The sequence below is a fragment of the Canis lupus genome, chromosome 32 (assembly GCF_003254725.2).
Source record: "Canis lupus dingo isolate Sandy chromosome 32, ASM325472v2, whole genome shotgun sequence".
NCBI classification, from domain to species: domain Eukaryota; kingdom Metazoa; phylum Chordata; class Mammalia; order Carnivora; family Canidae; genus Canis; species Canis lupus.
In genome coordinates, this window is record NC_064274.1 from 4,768,554 (window position 1) to 4,793,371 (window position 24,818).

At 35.3% G+C, this 24,818-nt stretch overlaps 1 protein-coding gene and 2 long non-coding RNA genes across 19 annotated transcripts in view; 2 read left to right on the top strand and 1 right to left on the bottom strand.

Moving 5' to 3' along the window:
* Window positions 1–12,134, top strand: part of LOC112646576 (uncharacterized) — a 58,714-nt gene extending 46,580 nt beyond the window's left edge. Inside the window, exons 2-4 of the long non-coding RNA XR_003127736.3 lie at window positions 8,690–8,826; window positions 10,432–10,555; window positions 11,976–12,134. This is a non-coding gene — a long non-coding RNA (uncharacterized LOC112646576). The remainder of the gene's footprint in view (window positions 1–8,689; window positions 8,827–10,431; window positions 10,556–11,975) is intronic.
* CFAP299 (cilia and flagella associated protein 299) overlaps window positions 1–24,818 on the top strand; it is a 622,454-nt gene that overhangs the window by 184,958 nt on the left and 412,678 nt on the right. The window lies entirely within an intron of this gene.
* On the bottom strand, window positions 637–15,297 carry LOC112646570 (uncharacterized). Of its 2 annotated transcripts, none has more exons than XR_007407868.1 (3): window positions 15,159–15,297; window positions 7,117–7,192; window positions 637–2,405 (listed from the first exon to the last, which is right to left on the bottom strand). It is a non-coding gene; the product is annotated as an uncharacterized LOC112646570 (long non-coding RNA). The 2 variants fall into 2 exon arrangements; XR_007407867.1 differs by lacking the exon at window positions 15,159–15,297 and adding an exon at window positions 10,019–10,205.

Sequence of the window (24,818 nt, forward strand, 5' to 3'; positions counted from 1 at the left end):
TTCCTGAAGGCTCAAGGCTCAATTCTAAATTGTCTTGACTTTTTACTATGCTTTTGTCTAGACAGTTTAATCCATGCCCACCTACTCATACATACATCATCTACACAAAAATGTATAAATTAATTATCTAGTTCAGTTTATCAGCCTTAACATTATTGAAATTTTGTGAGTTTGGGGGCAGGTAAGGAGATCTGTCTTGTGTATTATGGAATGTTTGGCAACTTCTTGGCTTCTCCCACTCAACCTCAGTAATAACCCTCAGTTGTGACAATTAAAAAAAAATGTTTCTAGACATTGTTAAATGTTCCCGAGGAGCAAAATCACTACTGACCTAACCTGAGGCATCTCTTGCGCTCCAGCCCCATAAATATAATTGTCTAATTGGCATGCCTTTTATGTATCTTGAGGAACTTCAAATTCAACATGCCCAAAGCAAAACTCACTGTGGAACCCCTGCCTCTAAACTTGCATGTTTATCATTACTTGTTCATTAATTGACCCACACTGGTTATGCAAGCCAGAACCTAGGTATCATCTCCCTTTATCTATATGTACTATTGTCATATAACAAATTACCACAAATATAGCAGCTTAGAGCAGCACACATTTATTATGTGATAGTTTCTGTGGGTCCGGACACAGCTTAGTTGGTTCATCTGCTGAGGATCCCATAAAGCAGCAGTCAGGGTGTCAGCAGGGCTTTACTCTCATCTGAGGGCTTGACTAGAGAAGAATATACTTTAGGGTCTTTTTGGTTCTTAGTAAAATTCATTTCCTTGTGGCTGTATGACTGAGGACCCTGGCTGTTTGCTGATTATTGTGTGGAGACTGTCCTCAGGCTCTAGAGGCTGCCTACAGTTCTCTACCACCTGGCCCTCTCTATAAGCAGTTTTCATTATGGCATTTGCTTCTTCAAGGCTGTCAAAAGGAATCCCTCCTTTTCAGTTTGTTAAGACTATCTTCTATGACATAATGTAATAAAGAGTGAAATCCCATTACTTTTGCCATATTCTGTTGGTTAGAAGCAAGTCATAAATTTTACCTGTACTCAAGGAAAGTAGATTATATAAAAGCATGACTTATTGTGGGTCATCTTAGCATGTTACTGCCGTAGTAGAAAACCAGTGCATCACCAACATCTGTGATTCTCATCTTAGCATGTTTATTCATTTCTATTACATTCTGTCACCTTTTCTATCTTTATTGTGTCATCATAATTTACCTTGATTGTTGCAGTATCTTCTTTAATGAGTTTGTCTGTATCCAATCTGGCCTTCTCTAATCCATTCTCTACTACATAGCCAAGGTGATCTCCTTGGAATGCAAATAAGTTCATGTCCCATTCTTGCTTAGTTTTTTTCAAGGGCCTTCAAAAGCTCCACAAAATGTGGAGCTTATCAGAATTTACAAAGTCTCTGTATGTATTTCCTTCCTTAACCTAAAAAGATCTTATTACTCATCTTCACCCAGAGAAACTTTTTGACCTCTATGAATGTGAACTCCCCTTAGGATAAGTTTCTTCTCTTAGAGTTTATAGTGGTCCCCTTGTTATAAGTGAGTATATATTGAATTGAATAGTTTCTCTCTCTACCACTAGATGATAAAGTTTACAAAGGCAAGACTATGTCTGGTTTTGCTTACTATTTGGCCTCAGCATGAAGCATTATTCCTAGCACATAATACGTATTTATCTATCACCTCTCTCTCTCTCTCTCTCTCTCTTAGTAGATGAATAATTGATCAAAGAGATACTTCAGAAATTGTAGTCATATAATAGATATGGATACTTTAAGTTTGGTTTCTAATATTGACTGGTTCTAAAATAGGAATAGTTACATATATTCACTATTTAACAGTTATGTACTGTGCAATTTCTGTGGGTCAAGAGTCTGGGTGTAGCTTAGTTGGATCCTCTGTTTGGAGTCTGCTATGGTTTGGATTTCTTTTTAATTTTTATTTATTTATGATAGTCACAGAGAGAGAGAGAGAGAGAGGCAGAGACACAGGCAGAGGGAGAAGCAGGCTCCATGCACCGGGAGCCCGACGTGGGATTCGATCCCGGATCTCCAGGATCGCGCCCTGGGCCAAAGGCAGGCGCCAAACTGCTGCGCCACCCAGGGATCCCATGGTTTGGATGTTGTGTCCGCAAAATTCATATGTTGAAGTCCTAAAACCCAAGCATGATGTTATTAGGAGGTGGGGCCTTTGCGAGTTGATAAATTGAGGAAACTGGAGTCTTCGTGGATGGAATTAGTGCCTTCTAAAAGAAGCTCCATAGAGATCCTGGGCTCCTTTCACCATGTGAAGATACAGAGGGAAGACACCAGCTATGACCAGGAAGAGGGCTCTTGTCCAGAGAACATAACCATGCTGGTGCCTTGATCTTGGATTTCCAGCATCCAGAACTGTGAAAAATACATGTCTTTTATTTATAAGATACCCAGTCCATGGTGTTTTGTTATAGCCACCCAAACTGACTAAGACAGATTTTCACAAGGCTTCAATTAAATACTCAGCAAACTTCAACTGAGATTAATAGTGCAGCAATTTTGATCAATAAATTAAGAAAATGTATTCATTTGGAAAGTAGCTTGAAAGATGACTTTTTGGCACAAAAAGCAGAAAATTCATTATATAAAAAACATAAGGTCAAAGTGAAAAATAATTCTCTTTTGTCTTAAGACCCCAAATCTTTCCAAAACCCAGTTAAAAAGAATATTTTATGCAAATTCTACTAATACATATTAAATCAACATCATAAATCTGTAGAGACTAGTGACATATTTCTAATGGATACTTAATAAAGAAAAAATTTAATTTAAAAATCTATGTATCATCCTCAGCATCACTTTGTCCTAGCAATGAAAATGGAAGTAAAACCTTTTAAATATCCTAATGGTTTTTAGTGAGTGTAGATTTTTTATATCTGTACCCGCCCTATACTTTCACATTATAAATTCAAGTCAAATGAGGTATTTCCATTATTTAATTCCTGTGTTTGGTCCTCTTATTTCCATAAATAAGATTATTCTACAATTCATAAAGCATATGCTGTGATTCTAATGAAAACTAGTCAACTAACTGATATAGAAGCAGAATGGATTGACTTAGTTCTTTTATTACATCATGTTTTATATGGTTTTTAGTGCCCCGTCTAGCACTGTGCACATTCTAAGAGCCTAATATCTAGCTCTTGAATAAACACATAGATAAGGCTTTTATTTTAAGATGTTACAATTAATTCAGCAAAAAGTGTTTTGAACTTTTTCCATGTCTTTGTGAAGTGTAGTGGATGAGAACAAGACACCAGCTCTGTGACCTTAGAGCAGTTACTTAAATTTTCAAGCTACATTTTTCTCAAAGCTGGTATCTACGTCATCTATTATTATGAAGATAAAATGAGATAATGCACACAACTGCTTTTTCAGAGTACCTGGATCATGCCAAGCGTAATCAGGAAATATTAGAAACTGTTAATTGCTCTTTGCATAAACTTATCATCACTGCTCAGAAATGTGCTCCTCAGTGCCATATCATGCTTGTTTGACCTAAAATCACTGAGCACTTTCTAGTAAGAATTTTTAATTTTCACAGTAACATTTGTTTCTGTAAAAAAATATCCAATTCATATTGGAAGCAGTTTTCATGATAAATCAAGCTAGAAAGAGACAGGAGGATATTATAAGAATTTATCTGTGACCTTTTTCTATTTCCTGCATCTTTCCTTACAATGTCTGTGTGCCTGTAGGTATTGGAAATGAAGCAAAAGAAAGAAAGAAAGCATAGGGCCTTTTTAGTCTTCCTAAAATACCACTTCCATCACTTGCTACCTTTTATAAAAGCCCTTGCTGACTTTCTGCTGGTTAGAGGACAGTATGCAAAGTCAGAATCAGAGGTTGAAGGTAGAATTATTATTAGGCCATTCCCCATTTCTTTCACAGAATGATTACTATTTCCCTTATCTGCTGCCCTAGCAGGTCTGGTCTGTTTGGTTTTCCTTTTCACTGACAGCACATGCCCCGTCTCACTCTGCCCTTCCAGCCATTACTTTCTCCTTGTCTCGTGTGACCCCTCTTTTTCAGAATTTATTAGGTCTCTGTGGCTTCTTTCAATTGCTTTTGTTAGCAGTATGTGGAAACTTGAAAAGAATCAAACAAATATGAGAACAAAACCTATATGAGAAAGGTAGAACCCCAACATTCAGATTTGGGAGACTTTTATGTATTAGTAGCTTTCTCCTGCTGTTGTCAGGCACTTAAATACTAGGGAAACATTTGCTCTCATGTTCTTCATTACTGTATCTAGGAACCTCCAAATCTATTCGGGTTGACTAGGATCTTTTCATGTTCATATATCCACTGGCTATTGAATATCTCATCTTGAATTCATTCAAAATATATTTTTCCACACACCTACTATGTACCAGGAATTTTTCTAAGTGATGGAAATAGTGATCAAAGAGACTAATTTTTTTCACACATTTTTCATTCCATTTCATTTTATTTGTGTCATAAAGGCAATCAATACACAAATGCATAATACAATTTCAGGTAGTACTAGTATTATAAAGTAAAATGAGGATAATTAAATGACTAGAAAGTGATATTGTAGATATGTTCAGGACAGGTTTATGTGGGAAGACATCCCTTATAAGTGAATATAGGAACAAGCTATGCAGATATCCTGCACAGAGGGTTCCAGACAGAGGGAGGAAAATGTAAGGAAGCCCTGGGATGGGAGAATGCTTGGCTTGCTTGAGGAATGGCAAGGAGCACAGTGAGGGGGGCAAAGTCAGAGCTGCAAGAGTGCGGGAGTGAGGATGACATTACAGGCCATGCTAATGACACAATCTGACTTAAGTTTAAAAGTATCACTCTGACTGCTATATTGAAAATCAATTGTGAAGGGACAAGGGAGTAAGCAAGAAGGCCAATTTAGAAGACTGTGCAGTAATCCCAGAGACAGATGTGGTGGCTTGGACTAGGATCAGAACAGAGGAAATGGTGAGAAGTGGTCAGGTCAGATTCTGGATATATTTTGAAGTTAGAGCCAATAGGATTTGCTTGTGGACTGGATGAGAAGAGACAAGGGTTCTTCCTGGATTTTAACCTTGAATACCTTATGGGAGTCTCTAAGACAATATATTCTAAACTAAACTCAATTCTCTCCACGTCTCACTCTTCTGGTATTTAAATTTCAGTGAATGGCATCACCATCTGCTCTGTGTCCCATGAAAGAAGGTAATATCCTTCTGTTATTTTACCATTTTTTCTCCTTTCTGGGTCTACCCAAACAATTCCCAAGTCCTACCATTTTCTACCGTATTGATCTCAAGTGAGATCTCTTTATCTTATTTTATCTTTATTTTATTTTTTTAAGATTTTATTTATCCAAAAAAAAAAAAAGATTTTATTTATCCATTCATGAGAGACACACAGAGAGAGACAGAGACACAGGCAGAGGGAAAAGCAAGCTCCACGCAGGGAGCCCGATGTGGGACTCGATCCTGGGACTCCAGGATCATGCCCCCGGCCGAAGGCAGGCGCCAAACCGCTGAGCCATCTAGTGATCCCCGAGATCATCATTCTTTACGCACTTATTTCAGGGCATGGAACTGGGTTACTCCCACGAGTTTCTTTGCTTGCCTTTAGAAAGCAAAATTGCCATCTGCTCACCACATGTAGCCAAAACAATCTTCCTAAAAGCTCATTGAAACATTTCAGTGATTCTCAGACTTTCTGTGATCTGGGGGCAGCTTGCCTTTCTTCTTCTCTCTTGGTGGGTTCTTCAGGCTCCCGTCAGTCACCTGCGCCTCTCTCTGACCATGTGTTCTTATGTCTGGTCTTTTGCGACTGGTTCATTTTTAGAGTGTACTGCATCATATAAGATGAATTGTGTCCTTATTCTCTAAACATTAGCTTAGCATAATACAGATTTTCCAAAAAGTACTAAATGCTATTGTATGTGTTGGCTTGTTTATTTCCTGGCCATCTGCAATGATAGTTTTGCTTATTTCAAGTAGAGTTAATTTGCTTTTGAGTCTCACTGATACGGATTAATCATTGAAATCCAGTCCTCTCAGTGGCTAAGAAAAACACGTTTTTATCCTGAATTTTCTCAGAGAATTGTTTTAAAGAACTATTTTAGAGCTGTTATATTTAGTTTTTTTTTTTTCTTTTCTGGTTGCATAGAATGAAGGTAAGAACTCATTGTTCACCTGTGCTTTCTAACTATTTAGATACAATGCCTACCTTTTCTTGGCAAATGGAAGTTTTAAGAACCTAGTGGGGCAAAGGGAGTATTGCACTGACCTCTTCATACCCAGGAGATAATAGAGCAGACTTATAGACCCAAAGGAAGCAAGTGAAATATACACAAATTAACTATATTAAAATGATAGCATATTTTCCTTTTTGTAATACAGTACAAAATTTTAAAACACTTAACCTAAAAAAATTTTAAAAAGTAAAACACTTAACCTCTTGTTTTGAAAACAGTGTTTGAAGACATGGAGAAAAAAATGAATGTGACTTGAGGGAAGAAATTGTATCAGTCACTTAAGCTGAAATATTTTTCCCTATAGACTATAAATACTAATTTTTAAGATGCATGTGAGTTAGCCGAGCAGATCACACATTCAACTAGTGGGTAAAAATATTTATATGAAGTATGCAAGGAATTTGAACTTCCAGATGTTTGCTTTGGAATGTAGTTATAATGACATCACAAAAATATTTTGAAAATATATCTGTGACTGTGATTATAGTATTTCAAAATTTGAAATGCAGAGTTTCAAATATACTCTGTAAATATTGGAGATTCTTTTCAGAAATAGTATTTGCAGATCTTCCATGACTTATGATGGGGTTATGTCCAGACAAACCCATTGTAAATTGAAAATATAGTAAGTCCAAATGAATTTAATAACCTGCCCTACTGAACAACAGAGCTTAGCCTAGCCTACCTTAAATGTGCTCAGAATACTTCCATTAGCCTACAGTTGCTCAGAATCATCTAACACAAAACCTAATTTTTACTAAAGTGTTGCTATCTCTTGTAATTTATAGAATAGTCAAAATGAAAAACAGAATGATTGTATGGGTATCAGTTATTTACCTTGGGGATTATCACATGGCTGTTGCTAACTGCTCCTGCCCAGCATCATGAGAGTATTGTACCGCATATTGCTAGCCTGGGAAGAGATACAAATTCAAAGTATGAGTAAAAAAACAAAAAGTATGGTTTCCATTGAATGTAATTTGCTTTTCCACCATTGTAAAGCTGAAAATATTAAGTCCAACTATCATAAGCTGGAGACCATCTGTATTTTTGTATAAGATACAGATACTTCCTGAAACAGTCAAGTGAAATGATTTTAAGGTACTTTAAAATAATTTGGGTACCCTGCTACCAAGAGGATATTTTCTGGAAGCTATCATTTGTAGAAATCACATTCAAAAGAGAGAATCATTTAATTAAGCCATAATCCAATTTTTTTGGTTTGCTTTGTATGTGTGTGTGTGTGTGTGTGTGTGTCTTTTGCTATTTCTGAACTATAAGGCTTTTCCTGTTTTTTTTTTTATTTAAATAATGATGTCCATCAAGTCATTCGATAAATTTTTATTGAGTATCTCCTACATGCCAGCAATGTTCCACAGACAGGGATTCAGCAGTTAACAAAAGTTAAGTCCCAGCTTTCATGGAGGTTACTCTGTAGAGAGAAGAGAGACCATAAATGAGTGACAAGACATGTATTGTGTGCTACACAGTAGTAAAGGCAGTGGAGGAAAAGAAAGCTGGAAAGGTAGGTCCAATGCACTAGAGAAGAGAGGATGTGCTGTCGTTTTTCATAGCATGTCAGGCAATGCCTAATTGATAAGGTTAAGAAGAAGTGAAGAAGACAGCAAAGCACATTTGGGGAGAAAGTGCTCCAGGGAGTGGAAGCAAGTGCAGAGGGAAACATGTGCTTCAAGGAGTGGCTAGAGTGAGTAAGTTAGGGAGCTGATAGGAAGTGAGATTCAAGATCTGTGGCCTGTGGGTAGACAGCAGCCTTTTGTGTCAATATACAAACTTGAAATTTGCTTCTGAAAAAAGATTAGGATCTTTTAGATGACTTAAAGTAAGGCAAATAAAAAGATTTACATTTTGAAAGCATGACTGTAGTGGTTGTTTTGAAAGGCAAAGGGGAAGTGGGGAGACCAGTTAGAAGACTAGTTTTATAATCTAGGCAAGAGATGAGGATGGCATGGGCCATGATAGTGAAAGGGTGGATGTAGAAAGCTCCAGCCAGATTCCAGACATACTTTGAAGGGAGCTTTCAAAAAATGGATGTGAAATGTGAGGGAAAGAAATCAAATTTTTAAAAAGTTTTACCTTTATACTTGAGTTTATACATTTTTTAATGCTTAGAGCATAATTTTAAATGTTTCTTAAATGTGAAACCAAGGGCTTGTTAATTTTACTAGTTTTTAATATTTTAGCTCTTGGCTCAAATATTTGTTTTCAACTGTCACATCCCAGGAAATTAGGCACCACCTGTAGCTGATACAGTTTTCCAATTTATAATTATAATAATTATAGTTTTTGTCATCTTTCAAAATTTACAGAGAAAAATCAGAAAGACTAGTGTATGAGACTGATAGTCAACTGATAGTGACCTATTTAATATCAATTCTATTTTTCATTAAAGATAGATCTCTGCTGTGATTCACGGTGATGGTGTGCTCAGCTAAAAAATATGTTACTAGCCTCTCTTACAACTAGATGTGGCCATGTGACCCAATTCTGGCCATTGCAAGAAGCAAGCAGAGGTGCACAAATTTCCTGGTAAGGTTCTAGGAAAGATTCTTTGAGACAAAGGTGACATGACGCTTTCTCCTATTGCCTTTTTTCTTCTACCTACTTAGATCTGAGATATTTTAAAATATCATTTGAGCATTTAGTTTTTTATTTTAATTCCGATAGAGTTAACATACAGTGTTCTGTTAGTTTCATGTGTACAATATAGTGATTCAGCTAATCCTCTTCATTACTCAGTGCTCATCTTGGTTAAGTGTCCACTTTAATCCCTGTCACCTATTTCACCCCTCCCCTCACCAGCCTCCCCTCTGGTGACCATTAGTTCGGTCTCTTATATAAGTTAAATACTTATATTTGTTAAATAATAGAACTTAGCATAAGGGAAAATGAGAGTTTTCTAGATACTTATTGCTAAATGTTGGGAAAAAGATTGTCAGAAGAGAACATGGTATTAAAAATAGTCATTAGTCCCTTGTAAATGTCCTGGCTTTTGTTCATGTCATTGCCACATTCTGGCACATAGATTAGAAAAGTATATTTATCTTGCTCAACCCTCAGTACTGTTGGGTAGAGTTAGGATTGTCTCTTTCCGTGTCCCTTAGTCATTGTGTGGTCTTGGGCCAGTTGGCTAATCCAGCTAAGCCTCAGTTTCCTCATCTGTAAAATAAGATTAATAATTACTTTCTCACTAGTTTCTTCCCAGGATTAAATGACATAGTATAGGTACATTTTATAAATCCCCTGAAATCCCGTAGCCTATGTCTGATACATGTTAAGAGCTAATTACATGTTAACTGCTATTATCAATATTGTAGCTATTATTTCCGCTGATATTCAGAGCTCTGTATGTTGTTTGGCGAACACAGTGAAAAATTTTGCAAATTAAGTGTGAGTTGAACACATTGTTTATAAAGCAGGAAGGAAACTACACAGAGCTAAAGGGACCACAGGTCTTATAGAGTGGCATCAAGTGCAGCTGCCAAGAGAGTACAAAGGACCTCCCACGAGGAGAAACCTTGTGAATAGTGAAGTGTTCTTTCCCTTTTTCTTCTCATTTCTTTAGTGTCACTGGGCCAGGCATCCCAGTACTAACAAACATCTTAATAATTTACCATACTTTTGTTGTGTCTGTTTCCCATCCGACAATGTCTAAACCTTATGTATACTATGCCTTATTGAATTCCTTGAAAGTATTGTCTCCGTTTGAAAAGCTTTTCACCTGCTCTACTGTAATCCGAGTTGAGCAATCTCACAGGCTTGTCTGTAGAACAGGATTTACGAACTCATTAGAAATATTAAGTCCAGAGGCAAGCACAGGTGCACAACTTCTGGCTTCAGTTTCATTTGCATAATAGGAGCTGGGTAACTGAAGCTGTCACTGGTTACCTGGTTAAACACAAAAGATTAAAACACTATATTCAAGTATGGTTTCCCTAAATCTGTCTACATTTTACTCTTTACAAAGTTGAATGAATATTGTTAACATTTATTAGTATGCACAGGTGTGGAATTCTAGGATTCCTATTTATAAATTCTTTTACTGGAATGTCCCAGTCTCTTCTTTAGTCTTCATTTTTGACTCATCTAGCTAGAAAGGAAGTTTTTGCCACTAACTATTTTTTTTCTTTTTAGGGTGGATACCTTTTGCAATTTTAATTATAGAAGAGCGTTAACTCTTGGCAAAACAAAGCTACTGGGTTTCCTGCCTCAGAGAAACCTTTAAATAGGATTGGAGAAGATTCTAGGAACTAACTTTGTAAGAAGCAGTCATTTCTCACAGACTTTCAATATTTCAAACAAAAAGATATTTCAAAAAACCTTCTAATAATTTAGCAGTACATATTAGAAATATTTTAATGAAAATGATTTCCACATCACATGTACATGTGCTTCAAGGATGTTCCTCATGGACTTATTTATAACATAAAATATTTAGGAGGCTTCCCACAATGAAGTGTAGAATTGAATATTAAGCTTTCTTTTGAAGTGGTGCTATACAAAACCTTCATATCCGAGGGATATATCCTTGACTTCTTAAGTAGGAAATTTAAAACAAAAAAAAACCCCAAATATGTTGTATAGTACTATATACAAATAATGGAAATATACATAAATATTGATTGGATTGAGTTCTATACATAGGCAAATACTATGATCACTGGTTTGTAATACCATGATTAATCATCACTATCTGTCATGGGCAAAGAAAGGGTATTAATGTCCTGAATGCTGTGTATTTAAAGTTATTGCCCAAAACAGTAAAAGTGGACATTTCTTGGTGGTGGAATGAAAGGGGATTTCATTTTTCTATTACCCTTGAGAAAACGGGTTTGTTATTTTTATAACATTAGAAATAATCCAGTAGAGTATTTTTAAGAAATTTCCCTTAAAAACCTAAATTATCCACGTTAAACAGATGACTAATTTTAAAAAGAAATCAACCAAAGTTTTCCTACCATACTTTTATTAAGGTTTAGAAAGTTGGGATTACTATTATAGCATTTCTGTATAAGGTGATTCCATTTCATCTAGCTTTTGGTAGTTTATGCTGGCTGGGGTTTAAGTACTTAAAAAGTTAAGTAGAACAAAGCATAATTAATCTTGGTAATTAGAAATAGAAATTATCTAAGATTTTTATGATTTTTTTAGAGCTTTACAAATTTACTTTTATTATTTTTATCTATAGAAATGATTTAGTGTAATATAAATTTTTCTACAATTTACTGATATTGTTGGCTTTTATTTAGTGATTCATGAATCAGGAAGAATCTAGTCTAAAAAACAAAAAGGAGTTTCAAAGAGTTGTATAAAGTGAGAGGTTTTTATAAAAGTCAAAAGTGAGCAGGAACAAAGAAGTTATACCATCATTTGCTGATTGGTTAAGGCAGGGTTGCTTCCCTTATGTGGAACAAAAGGAAGTCTGGGATTCAGGTCAAGGTGATGTGTGCTGAGCGGGCAGACACTGAATGCTTGATCAGGTCCTTCCTTTTCTGTGAGAGCCAAACGTAAAAAGTTAGTTAATTTTTAGTTTGCTGACATGGAGCATAGCATGAACAATTCTGTCTTGGGCCTAATTTGGTTATTTTAACAATAGCAATCCATTGAATATACATAAAAAAAATCTTGATTAAGTCCCAATAGTTCATTTTTGCTTTTGTTTCCCTTTGCCTTCATAGATGTATCTTGCAAGAAGTTGCTGTGGCCAAGTTCAAAAAGGGTGTTGCCTGTGTTCTCCTCTAGGATTTTGATGGAATCTTGTCTCACATTTAGATCTTTCAACCATTTTGAGTTTATCTTTGTGTATGGTGTAAGAGAATGGTCCAGTTTCATTCTTCTGCATGTGGCTGTCCAATTTTTCCCAGCACCATTTATTGAAGAGACTGTCCTTTTTCCAGTGGATAGTCTTTCTTCTTTGTAGAAAATTAATTGACCATAGAGTTGAGAGCCCATTTCTGGGTTCTCTATTCTGTTCCATTGATCTGTGTGTCTGTTTCTGTGCCAGTACCACACTGTCTTGATGACCACAGCTTTGTAGTACAACCTGAAATCTGGCATTGTGATGCCCCTGGCCATGGTTTTCTTTTCCAATATTCCCCTGGCTATTTGCAGTCTTTTCTGATTCCACACAAATCTTAAGATTATTTGTTCCAACTCTCTAAAGAAAGTTCATGGTATTTTGATAAGGATTGCATTGAATGGGTAAATTGCCCTGGGTAGCATTGACATTTTCACAATATTAATTCTTCCAATCCATGAGGATGGAATATTTTTCCATCTCTTTGTGTCTTCCTCAATTGCTTTCAGAAGTGTTCTGTAGTTTTTAGGGTATAGGTCCTTTACCTCTTTGGTTAGGTTCATTCCTAGGTATCTCATGCTTTTGGGTGCAAAGCCTCTGCATAGCAAAAGAAACAGTCAACAAAACTCAAAGACAACCTACAGAATGGGAGAAGATATTTGCAAATGACATATCAGATAAAGGGCTAGTATCCAAGATCTATAAAGAACTTATTAAACTCAACACCAAAGAAACAAACCAAATCATGATATGAGCAGAAGACATGAATAGAAATTTCACAGAGGAAGACATAGACATGGCCAACAAGCACATGAGGAAATGCTCTGCATCACTGGCCATCAGGGAAATACAAACCAAAACCACAATGAGATACCATCTCACACCAGTGAGAATGGGGAAAATTAACAAGACAGGAAACAACAAATGTTGGAGAGGATGTGGAGATAGGGGAACCCTCTTGCACTGTTGGTGGGAATGTGAACTGCTGCAGCTACTCTGGAAAACTGTGTGGAGGTTCCTCAAACAGTTAAAAATAGAGCTACCGTATGATCCAGCAATTGCACTACTGGGGATTTACCCCAAAGATACAGATGCAGTGAAAAACCAAGACACCTGCACCCCGATGTTCATAGCAGCAATGTCCATAATAGCCAAATGGTGGAAAGAGCCACGATGTCCTTCGACAGATGAATGGATAAAGAAGATGTGGTCTTTATGTATACAATGGAATATTACTCAGCCATCAGAAATGACACATACCCACCATTTGCTTTGACATGGATAGAACTAGAGGGTATTATGCTGAATGAAGTAAGTCAATCAGAGGACAATAATCATATGGTTTCATTCATACAGGAATATAAAAAGTCATGAAAGTGATTATAGGGGAAAGGTGGGAAAATGAGTGGGAAAAATCAGAGAGGGAGACAGAACATGAGAGACTCCCTACTCTGGGGAATGAACAAAGGGGTAATGGAAGGGGAGGTGGGTGGGGGGATGGGGTGACTGGGTGACGGCCACTGATGGGGGCACTTGACCTGATGTACATTGGGTCTCATGCTATATGTTGGAAAATCGAACTCCAATAAAAAATATACAAAAAAATAACAATTTTGTATTTTTATGTCTGGAATAAAAAGATTTTCTTTTCTTATTTCAGAAAGTTAATCATAGGTTCATGTGAAAGAAATGTCACCAAAATAAAGGCATTTTCTTTTACTAACACAGTTACAGGACAAAGATGTTTTAAGAAAACTATGAGTGATGTCCTCTGGTTTACAGAAAATAAATGAATTTCTTGATCAGCATTTTAATTGAATATGGACTCCCCCCTTTTCAATGTAAATACATTAAAACCATTGAACAATAGGAGTAATTAGAGATAGATTTATAAGAATATTAAGAAGTCTTTTTAAAATTCCAGATTCAGCAGATCTTTTTCACCTGATTTCTGATTAATAAAAATGATAAGGATTGAAAGAGAACTTTCATCCCATCCCGGTGCTAGTCCTGGATGAGATGATGTGATATAACTTACATGACAGAGGAAAGAGACTCATAGTTTAGCCACTTTGTGGGTGTGCCTTTCCCAGTAAGTTGAGTCATCTTCAAACTGGGTAGGGCAGGGATCCCTGGGTGGCGCAGCGGTTTGGCGCCTGCCTTTGGCCCAGGGCGCGATCCTGGAGACCCGGGATGGAATCCCACGTCGGGCTCCCGGTGCGTGGAGCCTGCTTCTCCCTCTGCCTGTGTCTCTGCCTCTCTCTCTTTCTCTGTGTGTGACTATCATAAATAAATAAAAATAAAAATAAATAAAAGCTCATTTCTTTAAAAAAAAAACAAACTGGGTAGGGCAAAGTTCACATCGTAAAAATATAAAAAGAAGGAGACCTGTTTTCCGATTCTCATTTCTCAGCCCCTACACAACTAACAGGTTAGGAGGTTGAATAAAGTGGTCATTCTGCTTGCAGAATCATCTCTAAGAATGGGAGACCTGAAAGACCACCCCATCCCAGTTTTCCAAATGAGAAGATGAGTTCAATTTCAGAAATTCTAGACTGAGAAGCTTTAAGTCAACCCCTAGCTGTGTTTTGGAATATAAACCACTGATTGATGAACAAGTGAAAGGGAGACGTTAACAATTGAAGAGAAACTTGATTCACAGGGAACAAGAATCTTAAACTCTTTTCCTATTTTGATAAATTTACTAGCTTCGTTGTCATTCATTTAGCCTTGTGCTTTATTTTATTTTATTTTATTTTTTATTTTTATGTTTTTAAAAAGATTTTATTTATTTATTCATGTAAGACACAGAGAAAGAGGCAGAGACATACCAGGGGGAGAAGCAAGCTCCCTGTGGAGAGCTTGATGCGAGAGATACCATAACCCTGGGATCCTACTCTGAACCAAAGGCAGATGCTCAACTACTGAGCCACCCAGGTGCCCCTAGTCTTGTGTTTTAATGGGATGTGACTGAACCTTGCAAATACCTTGGGCAATTAGTTAAAGTGACTTTAGGGTTTCGTAAGACCTATATGTGTCAATAGGGGGTGATGTTCATGCTTACAGGTATGGATCACAGATGGTCTCCCATTGTATCCTCGATTGATCACCTGGTGATTGATCACCAGAGTATAAATCTGAATTGTGAGAATTTAATTTGTTAGGAAATATTTACAGATTAAAAGTCATTCAGAGGTGGATCATCAAGCTCATGAGAGCTCTAGAACCATTGTATGTTCTAGAAGGTGTTAAGGAACTGTTGATATTTAGCATAAAGAACTAAGGTATAAGGTGATCACATACAAACTGTTTTCAAATAGTTGAAGATTTACCTGATGGACAGACATAATTATGGGGTTAGGAAAACAAAACCAGAAGCAGTAGGTGGTAGTTAAAGGGAGGAAAATTTAAACTCAGTGTTAGGGACTATTTTGTAGTCATTAGAACTGCTCCACAGTGGGATAAATGGCCTTCAAAAATTCTCTGCCTTTAAAAAAAAATCTCTGCCTTTGAAAATATTGCAACAGAATCTGTACTACTGCCTTTCAAAGATGTCACTAAGTGGATTCCTACACTGGGTAGGCATCTTTAGATTCTCTGATTTTATGATTCTGTAATTTTGTTTTACATACACAAATCTGCATAATTATTTCACCAGATAACTCTGAATCATGATATCATTTAAAATCTTTTAATTATACTACTCTTAAGTTTCATCAGGTGAAGAGTGTTTTATTAACAGAGATTAAGAGAGAATGCTATGTCTTCCCATAGCTCTTAGATTAAGGTACTTTAAAACCTGATGCATATGCAAAAGAGTTCACATTTCTCCATGAATTTCTTTTTTTTTTTAATCTGAGAGATTTTATTTATTTATTTATTTATTTATTTATGAGAGATAGAGAGAGAGGCAGAGACATAGGCAGAGGGAGAAGCAGGCAGTGACATAGGCAGCAGGGAGCCCCATGCAGAACTCAATCCCAGGACCCCAGGATCACACCTGAGCCAAAGGCAGGGGTTCAACCACTGAGCCACCTAAGTGCCCCCATTGTGAATTTCTTAGTGGGTTTTTAGTCAGCATCACAGATTTGTGGCTATCTCAAAATCAATGACAACTTTAAAGGACCTATTGGTGGCTAGCTCTGGTGGCTCAGTGGTTTAGCGTCGCTTTCAGCCCAGGGCATGATCCTGGAAACCCGGGATCAAGTCCCACATCAGGCTCTCTGCATGGAGCCTGTTTCTTCCTCTGCCTGTGTCTCTGCCTCTCTCTCTGTGTCTCTCATGAATAAATAAATAAAATCTTTAAAAAAAAATAAAGGACCTATTGGTGGTTTTCCTAAATTGGATTTTGCTATAATTTCTCTTACTAAATTTAATTAACTGAAAACTTTATACTAATATAATGATCTCATTTACAAATGAGATAATACTGGTTATTTTTCATATTTGTGGCTATACAAAATCTTTGGAACACTTGTCCTGTATCTGGACAGTTCTTCAGATTTATATGACTTGGGCTTCTGTTCTAAAATTTGTATCCTGGAATTTGTTTCAATTAGGTATGAGAAGGTAACAGACAAAGAGATAATTACCTTTGAAAGAAGAATTTATCATTTACATTTTCTAAGGGAAGGGAGTATGACATAGTGTGCAGGGCCACACTGGAGAAGCACTAGGTTTTGTCTACAAGCAAAAGTAAGAGTGGGGGGCAGAGCATGACCAGAGCCTTTATTGTGTTTTTCATGGGAAAGACAAGGCAGGGCAAGGGAAATGCTTAGGATTGGGTAGGTTGAATAACATCAGGCTCTGGGCAACATGGGTAGTCTCTGGTTGTTCAGTGTGCCACTTTGGATGATTTAGGGCAGAAGAAATATAGGCTTGGTTTAAGAGTTAGATAAAGGAGATGGTTGGGAGTCTAGAGTCCCAGTTGGTTTTTGAGTTTGTAATATAATCTCTATATGCTCATGAAAGCTGGATCATAAAGGAGATATAAACAATTTTGGTTATTAATTTGGCTCTGTAGTTAGTGGGTATCAATAGACAATAGACAGAACTGAGACAAATACAGAATTTAAGAAAACATAGAATACTTCCCTACAGTAGAAGCCAAAGATCATATTCCTAGCCTGTCATGCTGTTAGGGCATAAACATGTGACTTCAGTTTGATTAATCAATGCATTGCAAGAGATTTGGATTTGGAGGTGATGGAAGCAAGAACATTGGGAATATTTCTTTTGGTAAGTAAAGCATTTAGTTCTTGGGGGCAACAGTAGAGAATATTCTGGAGTTCATTCTTAGTATTTTGGGTATAAGGTATAGAGTCCCTAAAAGCTGCAATGTCTTGACCAAGTGTGAGGCAATATTGTTTTTGCCAAAGCAGTCATTTTGATTGAGCATTTTCCAGCAGTTTCTCAGTCTGGATTTCTGACCTTCTTTGAAGTTCTGTATGCTCTTTAAGATTCTTTGATAAATTACATTTATGCTTAACCTACCCAGAATGTATTCGGTTGTATACACCTAAGAACATTGAGGTATATGGTGAATTTATAGTAGCTTGTGTCTTTCTGAAAAATTTTTAATAAACAGAGAACACAAACATAAATAGTTGAAGATATATTTAATTATGTTACTTAGGTATGAATATCAATAAAATAATTATGGTTTGAATATAAGCAGCAACTCTACCATATGAGGAAATGGAGAAGCAGATTAATAACATATGACTGTGTAATTCCAATGTCCCAAACAAGGGCAAAAAAAAAAAGTAGACAGTTTAACTAATAAACTGCAATCATAAATGTTGACTTTTATGATTATTTTGATGACACAAGAGATTGGAGGAAAATGACTCTATAATGAGCAACTTTAGCCAGAAACCAAGACTAGGTCTGTCTGTAACAGAGAGAGGAAGAACGGACTGGTGATCATACATCAGGGTATCCAGCACCAGCCTACACATGAGTAGCAAACTAAAAAGCTCTAAAAGTTCAAATAAGAGGGCTGGAGTGTATATTTTCTCTGTCTGTAGATTTTATTTCCATGATGTAAAGTAAATATTGTGTACTTGAAACATAGAAATAATGATGAGTTCTTAATACCTCACAAATGGCCCCAAGTAATGTTTTTTCAGTGCCATATAAGAAACCTTTGTAGTGATGAGTGGGGAGCTATCTGAGAAACACTTTCAACTTTTGCAAAGCTCTCTTATGTTCCTTTGATGGGGATTTTTTATACTTGATAATTATCAGAGCAGCTAACCACAGAGAAGGATCAGAGAAGCAGATGATTCAATTCTTGCTCTGATCTTTATGTCCTAGTCAAATTAAAACCTTGTTACAAAAGAGAAATTTGCTTCCCTTAAGACATTTAGTAATATATTTTCCCCTTTCTGAAAAACATGATGGAGAAATTATTTTACGTGCTTTAGACATAATATGAACAGAAAATAAATATTTCATATGACAGAAAAGATAATTGTGAGAAATAATATACATGAAGTTTATTTCTAACTTTCCTTAGACATTGTTGAAATGTAATTTCTCTGTTTACGTGTATTCCATATAAACTTGGTTAAGCTTATTTGAATTCTTCATTTCCATGTTGCTTCATTGTGGTTGGTAGTTCTGATCATTATGAGGATTAAACATTTTTTTTTCAAAGAAACAGATGGGTTAATTCAATCAAATCTATAAATGTGTGGAAGATATATATGAGTATTTTCCTTCTTAGCATTATGTTAGGTAAGGGAACTTTAGAATATTTTTGATGTTGTATTATATACCATCTCTACAGGTTTATTTGGTGTACACTGTACCTCATAGCTTTTATCAAACTCTCTTCTAATTATTTGTTTAATGTTCTGTCTTCTCCCATTGCATTTATAACCTTTTATGGGAAGGGACTATATATTATCACATTTCTTCTAATTCTTAACAGAGTAACTGATGCAGTAGGTGATTCATATAATAATTCATTCTGTTCTCAAGTATTTATTGAAGCACTCTGCTACTCTTTGAGTGGAAAGAGTTAAGGAAAGTAAATAAGGTTCTTGGTCTCACTAGATTGAGTTCAGTGAGGATAATAGACATTTAATAAGCACAAAAATAAATGTTATAATGCTATAAAGAAAAAGAAAGGGATTCTAAGTGAATTTATGGGAACTCTAAAATAATGTGGTAGGTATTCCAAGTAGTTTAGATATTATCATGGTACTAGGCCACTGCTGAGCCACTGGCGAATGATGAAAAAGGAAATCAAGGACAGAAGGTGTATCATAAGAAAAATAAGAAAAAAATCCATTGTAAAACATGAGAGCTAAGCTCTTAAATCTCCATCTGTCTAATATGGAAACTCTAAGATACAAGAGGCTCTGGTAGTATGACTACAATGCATTTTTGTCTTATCTCTCTGAGGAGAACCTTACCATCTCATCTCTGTGTGAGTTCGTGTGAATTACGATTTTGATAGGATACGATTATTTGCTTAACTCATTCTTCCCCTCATATTACCATCTGGTGTGAGAACATTTTAATCTGCTGCATTTCCAAATGCCATGATTAATTTTCATTGAAATTGTGTAATAAGACCCTGTATGACTCAGATTAGAATGGAGATCAGAGAGGACTCTCTCAGGATCTGATGTTTAAGCTGTCATGTTATAGATAAGCAGGAATTAGAGAGACAAAATAAAACAAATCCCAGGTAGAATTTTCAGCAAAGAAAGTATTTTGTATGAAGACCTAAGGTGAGAAAGATGTCACCTGTTTTAAGAACTATACATGGCCAGTGTGTTCAGACGTTAGTGGGAAGAGAGTGGCAAGAAACATCTTGCAAAGTCTTTCATGACAGGTTTATTATTTTTATGTTTTATTCTAAATTCTACAGGAAACAATTAAAGGGCTTTGATCAGGTAAGGAACACATATGCACACATTTTTTAGGGTTCAATGAGGAAAATTAATTGGAGAGTTAAATTTGAGACACCAGCTAAGATACTACTGTAATATTTAACATAAATGATGATGATGGGTTGGATTTAGAGTATTGCTGAAGAAGACAGAGGAAATTGAATGCATCTTGGTAAGACTTTGGTGTAGAGAGGAAGACCATGTGAGTTCAACTATTAAAAAGTTTACAGGGATGCCTGGGTGGCTCAGTAGTTGAGCGTCTGCCTCCGGCTCAGGGTGTGATCCCATCCCTGGTTTTGGGAATGAGTCCCCATCAGGCTCTCTGCATGGGGCCAGCTTCTCCCTCTGCCTATGTCTCTGCCTCTCTCTGCCTGTGTCTCTCATAAATAAATAAATAAAATCTTTAAAAAAATTAAATTTTTAAAACAGAATTTCCAAAAACAAAGATGTTTATGTTTATACTTGTTGCACGTATGTTAATGGATGTTCTGTGAAATGACAAAAGTGATTCTTTGGTGAAATAAATTTTGGAAACACTGAGTTTAGGCAAGATTAAAGAGGTTTCTTCACTATAAGACTTTTCACTGCCTTTAAAAAATATGGCAGTGTGCAATGTGGAGTTTCAGCAGATGACAGTGGAAACTCCTGATGGAATTCTTGTAGGCTTAGTCTCTTACTGAACATACTTTGTGATTTGCTGCTTGTAGCAGCAAATGAGCTACCATAGAAACATATTTAATAGTTCATATTAAATATGTATTTTAATGAATACTTTTAGTTGATGGAAAGTATATATTTATGTGTTTTGGGAATTGAGAGGAGAAGGGATTTTGGAAAAAACATTGAAAGTACAATATAATTTTTAATAACTTTATTAAACAGAAAAAAGTTTATGTATTATAAAATTCACTTTGTACTTGCTGCAAAGCAAAAGAAAGAAGTGAAAATTTATCTGTACAAATTATTTTTTGTGAATTTCTTTCTCTGGTCATTCAAACTCCTTACTCATTACGAGTTCTCTAAATAATATAGTCATTTTTATATTATACAGAATTTAAAAGTCTATTAAATGCCATTATAATTTAAATATTATATAGTGACTATATATAGTAGGATAAAACAAATGCAGCCACTTAAAGTTTCACACACTCCAGGCCTGATCTGTCCATCAACATTAAGTTTTGTTTATCTATTCAGCAATCATTTATTGTGCTTAAACCTGTACTTGCACGTGTGGCATATAAAATTATGAAAAAGACATGACAGTTATGTTATCTCTAGAAAACATTTAGCCAACATTAGTATTTATTGATTGATAATAAGTACAGGTTATCCCATTATGATTTATTTGATTCAGCTGAATCCTGAGACAGCATATTGAACTCTTTCCTTCATATATTTAAATATGCACTTGTCTACATATGTTTGGCTGATCTGATATAGGCAGATTACACTTTAATATATAATTTTATAATTTATACCCATAATAAACTATAATTTAATGCTTAAATATCTTTTGGGTTTTGCTTGGGTAATATCTTCTTATTTAAGTGGCTTAAAAATAGATTGTTTTATTATTTATTATTATTAATTAGTCATATCAAAAATGTTGGAGTTTGGCCCCGTGTCTCTTCTTTTAACCTCTACCACTCTTATCCTAATATAAACATTATCCCTAACTTAACTTCATTTTAGTTAACATTAACTAATCATTCACTATGATTCAAACTGTAGCAATGTATAAAATTTAGACTTATAAATATTAAAAAGTATTAGATGCACATTTCTAAAATCATAAAATATTATGGATAGAAATTGCTTCTTCATATATATTGAACTATGCTATAACTACATAGGGAGAGCTTCTCAGTTAAATATTTTCCCTTTCTTGGAAGTGATGGGTTTTTTAAATTTAGCAGAAAGCTGATAAAGTAACTTTAAAATATATATACACATATATTTATATAAATATATACACATATAGTTAACATACATATATATTCACACATATGTATATATATGTATGTATAGTTAATTCTGGATAAGTGACATTGGCCATGCTTCTGGTAACTCTGTTAACTGAAACATTCGTGCCAATATTTGGTCAGGTGTGCACTTATAGTATAAGCCAAAATTCTGATAACCGTAGAACTGTTCAACTAAACTATGTGAGCAATAATAATATATTTTAAAAATCATTTACTCTGTGGAGGTTCAAATATCTTATAGTAAGTGTAGTTTTTACAATTACTTGTTCATTTTATTAAACAATAAAATATGTGGTCTTAAGGTTCTTACAAAGGCATTTCCTGTTCAGTAGATTATGTAAGTAGCAATCAAATTTTTACAGTAGATTTTTCAGCTGACAACATGCCAACAATGTCAAAATGACTAACAGTCTCTGCTTTAAAAAATGACTTCCTAATCCAATTATTTCTTGTAAAGGATAGCACATTTTAAAAATCTTTAATTTAGAATTAAAATCATGATAGAAAGGTAAGATATACATAAATAAAATATATTTATTCAGATAACATATACATTGTTATTTCTAATTCATGTATATTCTAAGTTAAGGTATCAACTAATTGTACTATAAATAGTCTCATATATTAAAATTTTTTTTCTTAGAATGAGTTTTAGTTTTATACATGGAAATTCAGGTGTAGGGATCCCTGGGTGGCGCAGCAATTTAGCGCTTGCCTTTGGCCCGAGGCGCGATCCTGGAGACCCGGGATCGAATCCCACGTCGGGCTCCCAGTGCATGGAGCCTGCTTCTCCCTCTGCCTGTGTCTCTGCCTCTCTCTCTATCTCTGTGTGTGTGACTATCATAAATAAATAAAAATTAAAAAAAAAAAAAAACGGAAATTCAGGTGTATAAATTTCCTTCAATGTTAAACCTAAGATTTCCTCACGACTAATATTAGAATTTTGCATAAAAAAGCTTTTTATTTAAGTAATATATCTATTAATGTTTTTAAAGGGCTGAAAACATTAAGATAAAAATGTAATGACGTTCTGTGCACTTTGGGGAAGATTTTAGGTACAAATACTCTGTAATAGACTCTAGTTTGTTTTCTTTATTGGGGCAACATATCAATGTTTCCTGGGACATCAGTTAATAAATGATATCAAATTACTGGCTTCAGTTAGAAATATTTAGTTCTAGTTAACTCAGGTTACCACACTTGATTGCTTTAATAATTGGGAAAATACAAATAGATTCTGCTCTCACTGAGAAAGAGAGTGTCTTCAAGTGGAAATGAACAAAACCATATTTTCTTTGATTCTGCTCTGTTAAATATAAAATTTATAGCATATATATAAATATATGTGTATGTATATAAAATTGTGCCACCAACTCTGTTCCAACCAGGTGAAATTCTCCACCAGAATATCTTGGGCCATAATGCTTTTTGCCAGAAATGAGTAGTTTATTTTATTATCTAGACTTTAAAGTTTTCTACCATATCTATATATTTGTATGGTCCAAAATATTACAAAAGAAACTGTAGAGAGGAAAAAAGTTATAGAAAGAAGGAAATATTTTGCTAACATGAAAGTTGATTTTAAAGATTTAATATATTTTTAACAAGAGTTTATTACTAAATCCAGTACTTTTATTTTTAGAGTATGTATTAATGAATAGCTAGTTATGGATAATAGATATATTTGTGAAATGAAAGATAAAATGTGGCTTTCTAGTTATTGCATGTGAAAAATATTTATTTTGAGCATAAAAATATTTATATTTTTTCACAAGAAATAAATTTCATCCTTCTCTTTTTAAGAGAAAGAGGGAAAGAAAGAGCAAGAACAAGAGAACAAGTGGGGTATTGAGGCAGAGAGAGAGAGGGAATCCCAGGCAGGTTCCATGCTCAATGTGGAGCCCAACACAGGGCTCTGTCTTATACCCTGAGATCATGACCTGAGCCGAAGTCAAGAGTTGGACACTTAACTGACTGATCCACTCAAGCTATACCTTCTCATTCTATACCTTCTAAATAAATATTTGTTGTGGTTGTCTATTTCTGTAAAACACATCATAGCTTTGAACATCTATTTCATTTTGCTCACATCTCTTGAGTTAGGAGTTCAGGAAGGGCTTGCCTGGATAGCCGGTCTCTGCTTGTTTGGTAACATCTGATGGGGCTAGAGCTAGATTCATTTCCAAGATAGCTTCTTCACTTATATATTTGGAGCCTCAGTGATCTCTCTATAAGACACTCTCTGTCTTCTCTCTCTCTCTCTTTTTCCCCAACTGGCAGCTCATACTCTAGGCCTCTTCATATAGCTTGGGCATTTCACAGCATGATGGCCTCAGTATAGTTGGTTTTCTTCTGTGGCATTTGGCTTCCAAGGACAGTGCATTCCAAGAGAAGGATAGAAGATGCAAAAAAAGAAATAGCAGAATTTCCTAAAAATAAGAATAGTGCAAATACAACTATCAGAATCAATGGGGCATATTTGAAGCAGTTTTCAGAGAAAAATATGTAGCATTAAAGATTTATTTCAATATAATGAAAAAATAAAAATGAATTAAGCACCCAATTGAAAAAGTAGAAGAAGGACTACAGAGTACCCAACAAAAGAAAAAGGAACAAAAGTAAGTAAGAAAAAAATGTAGAGTGAATCCAAATGCTCCTTCTTTGGGGGAAAAAATGAACAAAATAGTTAAATTACTAGCTAACCCAACTAAGATAAAAGGGAAAAACTATGAATACATAGAATGAGAAGTGACTAGGATGGGTATAAAGATTAAAACAGAAGACTTTTAAAAAATCAATAGAGGCTACTTTATGCAACACTATGAAAAG